Below are 7,725 nucleotides of genomic sequence, written 5' to 3'. Positions count from 1 at the left end.
AACCGTGGCCAAGAGTCAGGGCCAAATAGTATGAACAAGGCCACTTCATAGACACATCTGCCCAATCATGTGTGGAAGCTGTTGTCAGAGAAGGGGGAGTAATTATGAGTCAGGCATCTACTATCTGTATCTATTATAGTCTTAAAGGAGTGAGGCTGAAAAGCAGAGCCCAAAAAAGTGGCAGTGTTTTATAAAGGATCAAAAATTCCATTCTCTTCCTTTCTAGACTATGACAGTTATTACTGACTGTCTCTGGGTTGACCACAATGTTTTTGTTAGTACAGTACAAACATATTTGTATGCTTTATCTTATAAAGATGAGAGGATCTTAAGAAAATAGTGTTGGGCTCTTGAATACTTTTATATTTCTGGAGACTAGAATCTAGGCACTGTGATGTTATGCTTTTAAAGCAACTCCATGAGTGCTGAATACTTCTACTAGAGCAGGGTACTCTCACTAACATTTATAGTGAGTAGCTATAAGCATTCTGTGTTGAAACTAATGAGGAGTTATGAAAGGTAATCTAACTATGGGATCTAAGACAAGGTAGCTAGAACAGTTACAGGCAAAAACCAAGTTACAAGAAAAAAAGAATTATTGCTTTCAGTCTTTCAGAACTGGCATGCATGTATGCAAACATTTGAGAAATCATAATAAAGAGTTTTAAGGAGACACTTCCATTGGAAGAAAAGAAGTCAATATGTGGAAAATGTTTACTACTTAGGAGAAGCTGTTTAAAAATATTTAGATTTATATCTATAACGATATCTGTATCTATAGCTAAGCTTCCAAGTCATTAAGAATGTAGAATTCACAGGTCTCTTTTGGATTGAAAAAGAAAGAGGGTGAATAACTTGAAGCAAGGAGGGAATATAAGATACCAAATTAGCAGGGCAATATAATCTGAGTAAGATTTTACAGATTTAAAATGGTCCTTTGAGAACTATCCCAGGGTACAGAAAGGGTCACTGAGGGCTTCTTGGGATTGGGCTATCCCATAGGGTAGTCTAATATGTTCTGGTAGCCCTATGTAATCCATATTTGCATCATTATTCTACTGAATTCCAAATGCCTTAAAATTCTAATCACGCCATGGCATCCTAGGAGTCTGAGTGCTATGCTTTGCTGTCTGCGTTGCAGATGTGATTTAACTCTGATTACCTTGATTTGTCAGTGAATTTAGGCCCAGTAGCATTTAAGATAGTAACTGCCTGCGGATATCTGACTGAGTATTAGAGAGTATTGTCCCTGATGGCAATAGCTCAGTAATTTGAAATCTTGTGAAAGCTTACATCTGGTTGAAGTAGAAGGTCATTTCATGTGAGAGTAGCACTGTCACGTGTCTGCATTATCCACGCATTTGGTTACTGAAAGACTAATATATGCAAGCCCAGCCCAGGGTGGTATGCAATGGTAACTCAAAGGATGAGGAAGAGCTAAATCATGAGAGAATCCTGGTATTCACTTGGACACATGACTGCCTAGAGTAGTCTACATTTTCCATGTAAAGGGTGGAATGAAAGGGAAAATGGTGTATGCAACTTTAGGAAATTTTCCCTGGATGCAAGAATGCTCTTCTCTTTCTCCTTCTTCCCTTTCGTCTTTGCTCTTGCAAGGTAGGTGTGATTGCTGGAACTGAAATTAGCAATAGTGGCCACAGATGGCTGAGCAAGAAGACAGAAAGTGTCTGTTTCAGTTTGGAATGCTTTTGAGGGCCATACCTGCACTAGACCACCTACCTCTAGATTTTCATTTGAAAAAGAAACAAATTTGTCTTGTTTAGGTCACAGCTATGTTTTGTTTCTGTTGCTTGAAGCCAAATTGAATCTTAACTAATATAGTATGTATGCATCATTTAAAAAATTATTTTTGCTTATCAACTTTTTCCCACTAACTATTGATTTCATTCCGATAAGGGGGCTTTTATTGAGTATGAAAAAACCAAGATTACTTTGAATATGTAAACATTACATACCCTCTCCCCTTTTATAGCAATTATGGCTGAGATGTATATCATTATACAAAATCCTTGTCCATATCTCTGCTTATTTTTGTAGAAGAGATATCTATACATAGAAACACTGAATTTAGTGACACATATATTCTATAAAGCAGTCGTTTCATATTGTCAGCTTTCTTTCTAGAGCAATTGTGTCACTGTATATTACTAGCATGGAGGCATGCCTGTCTCAACACACTTTATCATTAGAGTTTAGTAATACAGCACTATTGCTATTTCAGCTAATTTTATGGTACAAACATGAAACATGATAGATCTCCTAACTGGATACATTTTTATGTATTAGATTTCTATAGGCAGAACATATTTCCTTACATTTATTGGCCATTTGTATTTATTCTGTGAACACATGGTTTCAAGGTCTTTTCTAAACTTCCATTCTGTTGGGGATCTTAGTACATTTCTTATTGATTTGAAAGGGTCTTTGGTCTCAGAATTTTAATAGTCATTTAAATGTTTTAATTCTCTTTATCTTATTTGATTAGATAATTACCTGTGGTTTTTTTTTTCATTTTTAGAGCCCTTTTCCCTTTGGTAAAAATTATTTTTTTCAATTTTAATGGTGCTGAAGCCAACAGCGTCATCTTTTTAAAAAACCACTCTAGTTTGCACAGAGTTACCTCATATTGAAAGGGGCCGGGCGGAGGCCAAACTACACAGGTCGCGGTCAAGCGATCTTCATTGGAGGTATCGAGCCGCACCACGCAAGGAGAAGGAAGAGAAGAGAGAGAGGGCTGCTGGCGTGCTGGGTTTTATATCCCTTGGGCCTACGTGGATTGGGCTAGGGGCGGGCCCAAGGGAAGGCGGGAGATGCTTCTTTCTGATTGGCCCTCCTTTGGCGGGTTCAGACAGTGCCCGGTCAAGGAGGGGAGAAGAACCCGGAACCGGCCCCATCTTAAGGTACGGCGCCATTTTAAGGTACCCCATGTTACCTAACACATATGATAATATCTGTGCTCAAACATCATCTGTATGATGTCTTCTCATTGAGAAAAAGGTGTTAAATATATGTAACAAAGATGTTAAATATAGTAGCTAAGAGGACACAGAATTTATTTTATTTTTATGGAAGCTTCACCTTAGAAAAACATTGGCAAGAGTCATGGATTTCCTGGCAATGAAGTGGGATGCTTTATGTCTTCAATCAGATATAGAAGACTATGTCCACAAGATTAAAAATGACTTGGAAGCATGAAAGTTTGAGATTAAGATATAAGCAGCTGCCTTAAATAATGTTGCCTTGACATTTGATTAAGTTATATAAACAACTGACCTATTCTCTTTCTTTCATTGCTTTTCTTTCTTCATTGGTTATTTTTATTCACACTCCTCCGATTTTTGTTTTTTTCTCCCTCATTACCGTCTTTGTAATTTTGCTTAATTGTGGTCAACTCCTCTGTGGTGAACACTTCCAATTACTTATTTAACTGACTATGCATAGTTTTCAGTTAATATTTCATTTATATAGATACACATATATGTATATGTATGTGTGTATGTGTGTGTGTGTATAAATATATATATATAAAACTTTTACTTTGAAATTTCATTTTCCTGCATCCCTCCAGACCTCTGGTGTTGTGTTAAAGTTGATTCTATAAACTGATCTATAGCTACTATTTATTTAATATTCTCATGCTACCACTAATAATCTTTAATATCTATACATTGTCATTATATATTTTTATCAATCTAAATAAATATTAAATATGTATTTAATGTTTCTGATGCTACCACTAATAATCTTTAATATCTATACTTGTCATTATATATATTATTACAATATTATTTTTATTACTTTTCTTAATACAACCAATAAGCATTTGGGAAATGAATTGAGTAACTTCCATTTTTCCTCCTTTACAAATAAGAGCCTTTTGTCACAACTGGCTAGAGTCTACTCTTTCCAAAACTGTTTAAGTAACAAGTGACTCCAGATGTCAATTTGTATTTTCTTTAAGTATCCAGGGGAGTTCATGGATGTCCTGTATTAGGCAAATTCAAATAGCATAACTTCAGCTTGTGAACATCTAGTTGGTCAGAATTCAGCAATATCATTAAATCTCCCTTCCCACCCCCGATTTTTTAAAGGCGTAACTATGCACAAAGGACTGTAGATATAATCTTTCCTTATACAGATGATTAAAACTAGGAATTTGCATTCAAGAAAAACTGTAATCTGAAGAAGCAAATGGACAAACCGTTAATGATTAAAAAGGAACAAGGAAAAAGGCGGAATAAAATAGGTGTTAGAGAAGAGATGTCATCAAGATGTTACAGGGTATCATGAAAGGAGTGATTTTTGGGGAAGGAGTCTTGGTGAGAAGAGGCTTCTTGGAGAACGTTGGATTGGAGTTGAGCTTTAAAGAATGAATGACATTTTAACTGTCACTTTGTGTTGGGTATGTTTTAAATTCTAATGAGGTTTCAGGTTCTTCAGATATGCTAGGATTGATGTTACCTTTTAAAGAGCTCCTAGAAGTCGTTAGATCATTCTAAGTGTATACAATCAAATACAACTTGGGAAATTTAGCTACGGATGTAATGTGCTTGTTGAATGAATATGATAAATCTTAGTGATTTGAGTGTCCTGGTATAGAAAATAACATCGTAGCCATTTGAAATTAAGACACTTTAGAGCAGGAAAAGACCTTACAAATTATGTACTCAACACTCTCCTTTACAAAGAAGGCACCAAAAGGTTCAGCAATTGACCAAGGTCACCCATTTAACTTGACCAGACTTTTCCTCTATCAGAAGGCATGACTTTGGAATCCGCACCTTTCTGTATCCATTATGGTAATTTCCATTGATGTTGTGAAATAAGATAATTGAATCTCCACGATTGTTTATCAGACAGGGATACTTTAAACTGTGCAATGAACTTGCAGGTCGAGTTAAGTTTGAAGGAACATAAACTGGACCAAAGGCAGGAAACATTTTCAGACTCAGTACTTGCATAATGAAAATACGGAATAATCCGCACCTGAAAAAATGAGACACTGGCAGGACTTTCAAGCAGATGTGGTTTACTCACCTAGGGTGGAGTGGGAGAGGAAGACAACAGGAGAATGGAGGAAGGAGGGGAGGGGGTTGATGGAGAGTGGGAGGGGGAGAGAGGGAGAGAGGGACAGAGGAGGAAGTGGAGGAGAGAGAGAAAGAATGAGAGAGAGAGAGAGAGAGAGAGAGAGCGCGGAGGCGGGCCTCGAAGCCACTGGAGAGGTACCCTTTGTCTGACAAACCCTGAAAGGGAAGCCTGTAGTAGCAGCCCTCCCGTTTCCACCTCCAAGCGTTTGCCGAACTGCTAGGTGGATCCCGGGCCGTGGAGCCCACGAGCACTCCATATCCGGGTTTTGCCGGCCACCCCTTTCCCTGGCGCGAGCCCCCTCCCCGGCTCTCGGAGCTCTCGCCTCTGGCCCGCCCGACCGCGGCTCATTCTGGCCTCGGCTTGGGCCCCGGCTGCGCCTACCCCGCGCGCAGGCTGCACGGCCCCCGCGCGCCCGCGCTCTGACCCGCTCTCTGCGCTTCGCCCCCCTCGCCTGCTGGCCCGGCCCCGCTCGCCCCAGTTCCCAGGAGCGGGGATGCAGATGCTGCAGCTGGTCGGGGTGGGCGCCGCCGCCGCCGCCGCCGCCGCCGCCGCCGCTGCTGGTTTTTCTCGGATTGCTCGTTGCCTCCGCTCCGGCAGCTGCTGCCGCCGCCGCCGCCGCCTGTGACTCGCCCCCTCCCCTTTCTTTCTTCTCTTTTTGCCTCGGTCCTCTTCCTACGGGTGTGCGCGCGCGCGGGTTGCACGGTTTGCCTTGGCAGCAGCTCGCTCGTGTGTGCGCGTGTGTGAGTGTGCGTGTCTGGAGAGCGCCGGTGCCTCGCTCGCTCTTGGGGAGTCGAAGAAGAGAAAGAGCCGAAGAGACAGCGGCGGCGGCGCGGAGCCCGGGGCCGCGCGATGAAGCTCCCACATGCCCGCAGCTGCCGGGCCCGGCCGGCGAGCTAATCAGCCACCCCACGGGCTCGGGGCTCGCCGGCCCCGGGGACGCAGCCCTCGGCGGCCGGGCGCCCGCTCTGTCCGCGCGCCCCCTCCGTGCACCGGGGAAGGAGTTTGTGTGGCTCTCGTTCCGGCTGTCCGCGGAGGTTGCGGGCGTGAGAGGGGACCCTCGGCTGGGAGAGAACCTCGGGAGGACGAGGAGGAGGACGGTTTGGCGGAGAAGCCACCCCTGGCCCTCGCGGCTCCCCCTACCTATTCCATCGCTCCCGCTCCGAGGCGGAAAGGGGAGGACGTGGAAGAAGAAAAAGAAAGAGAAGGGGGGTGGGGTGGGAGAACTGGATATAAAGATCGGCTGGGGGGATGGTGGAAGATTTTTGGTCTCTTCGGCAGCGTCTTTTCTTAAGCGGCGGCGGCAGCAGCAGCAAGAGGAGGAGAAGCAGCCCCAGCTATGACTGCCGCATGTTAATAGCTGCCGCTGGGTCCCTCGGCTGCTGCTGGAGACAGAGCCTGACTCCGAAGTTGTGCAACTGTGGACTGGGAGAGACATTTGAACCCTCTTTACTCTTCGCTCCGCTTTTGTCCCCTTGGGGTGTGTGAAGCGAGGAACGTAAAGGAAGGCGAGCATTTGGCTCTCTTTTTCCTTCCCCTTTCTCCGTGGCTGTGTGGCAGAAGAAAAGGAAGAGAGACTTTTTGTTGTTGTTTCCTTGACCGGGGTCTCCACCCTCCTGCTGCTTTCTCTGCGCTTCGATTCTCGTTATTTGCCGCGTGTGGTTGGGGGTGTCTGCACAGGGGCCGGCCGGTCTTTTGCCCCGGGCTCAATGGCTGGATTGTGGAAACTGCACCCGCCTTCAGGTTGTTGAGCAACTGATGGGACGATCTCAGGGACCGGCGGTTACGAAAGGTAATTTATTCTTCGCACTCTTCATAATAGGGGTCGCTCTGGCCGGGCGCAGGCGGCGGCATCCACCGGGCGGGCAACAGAGGGGGTGCGGGGTGCATGCACACTCGCCCTTCCACTCACACACTCGCCCTCACGCACACACACTCATCCGGTCGTGGTGCGGGGCGGGAAGGGAACCTCCTGGCTGGTGGGCGCTCGGGTCTGGCGCGGGTTCGAGTTTTTTCCAGCCATTGGGCGATTTGGCCGGCCGAGGGGAGTGAGGGGGATAAGAGACTGGGCGCATTCGCAGCTGCACACGCTGGGGAATAGGAACAGATCCCACCCCGTTAATTTTCCCTCTCCTCTCACCCCAGTGCCATCCCCTGGTGGGGGCAGAAAGCGGACAAGAGGGCGCCTTTTCTCCGTCAGGCTGGAACTGGTGCGGCTGGAGGCGGGAGCGGGCTGGAGGACGGACAGGGTCTGGGTGAGAAGCTGGGCTCTGGGAAGATGGAAAATGCAGGGTGCCGAGCCCGGCGCGATTCTCCCTCAACGCTTGCCTGGAGCATCCGTGGTGGCCCCTTTTGCCCAGGTCGCGCCCCTGAGTCTTGGAGTCGCGCTGCCTCCCCGCGCCCTGCCTGTTGTGTCTCCTTCACGGCAGTTTGGTTTAGACCTGCGTGCCCAGGCTTTGTTAGGCGGTTTTGGCTGGAGAAAGCTGCCACTTTCGTGGGTGGCTCGGGCTGCGTTGTGCTGGTAGTGGGCACTGGGCGGGGGGCGGCGGTGTTGCACGAATCCGGGCGGCCGCGGCGCCGGGGCGGGGTGGGCAGAGCACTGGTGGTCGCGGTTGGCGG

General features: G+C 46.1%; 1 protein-coding gene across 8 annotated transcripts in view; it reads left to right on the top strand.

Moving 5' to 3' along the window:
- Positions 1 to 6,365: 6,365 nt before the first annotated feature.
- The window catches only part of ADGRL3 (adhesion G protein-coupled receptor L3), an 871,587-nt gene continuing 870,227 nt past the window's right edge, over positions 6,366 to 7,725 (top strand). For 6 of the 8 annotated variants that reach the window (XM_030818870.1, XM_030818875.1, XM_030818872.1 and 3 more), the window contains exon 1: positions 6,366 to 6,898. The gene's annotated coding sequence lies outside the window, so the exon portion shown is untranslated. The remainder of the gene's footprint in view (positions 6,899 to 7,725) is intronic. The other 2 variants (XM_030818864.1, XM_030818863.1) reach the window with 1 other exon arrangement.

Source organism: Nomascus leucogenys, chromosome 9 (genome assembly GCF_006542625.1).
Source record: "Nomascus leucogenys isolate Asia chromosome 9, Asia_NLE_v1, whole genome shotgun sequence".
NCBI classification, from domain to species: Eukaryota; Metazoa; Chordata; class Mammalia; order Primates; family Hylobatidae; genus Nomascus; species Nomascus leucogenys.
Note: the sequence above shows the minus strand (reverse complement) of the source record. Positions and strands in the feature narration are given on the sequence as shown.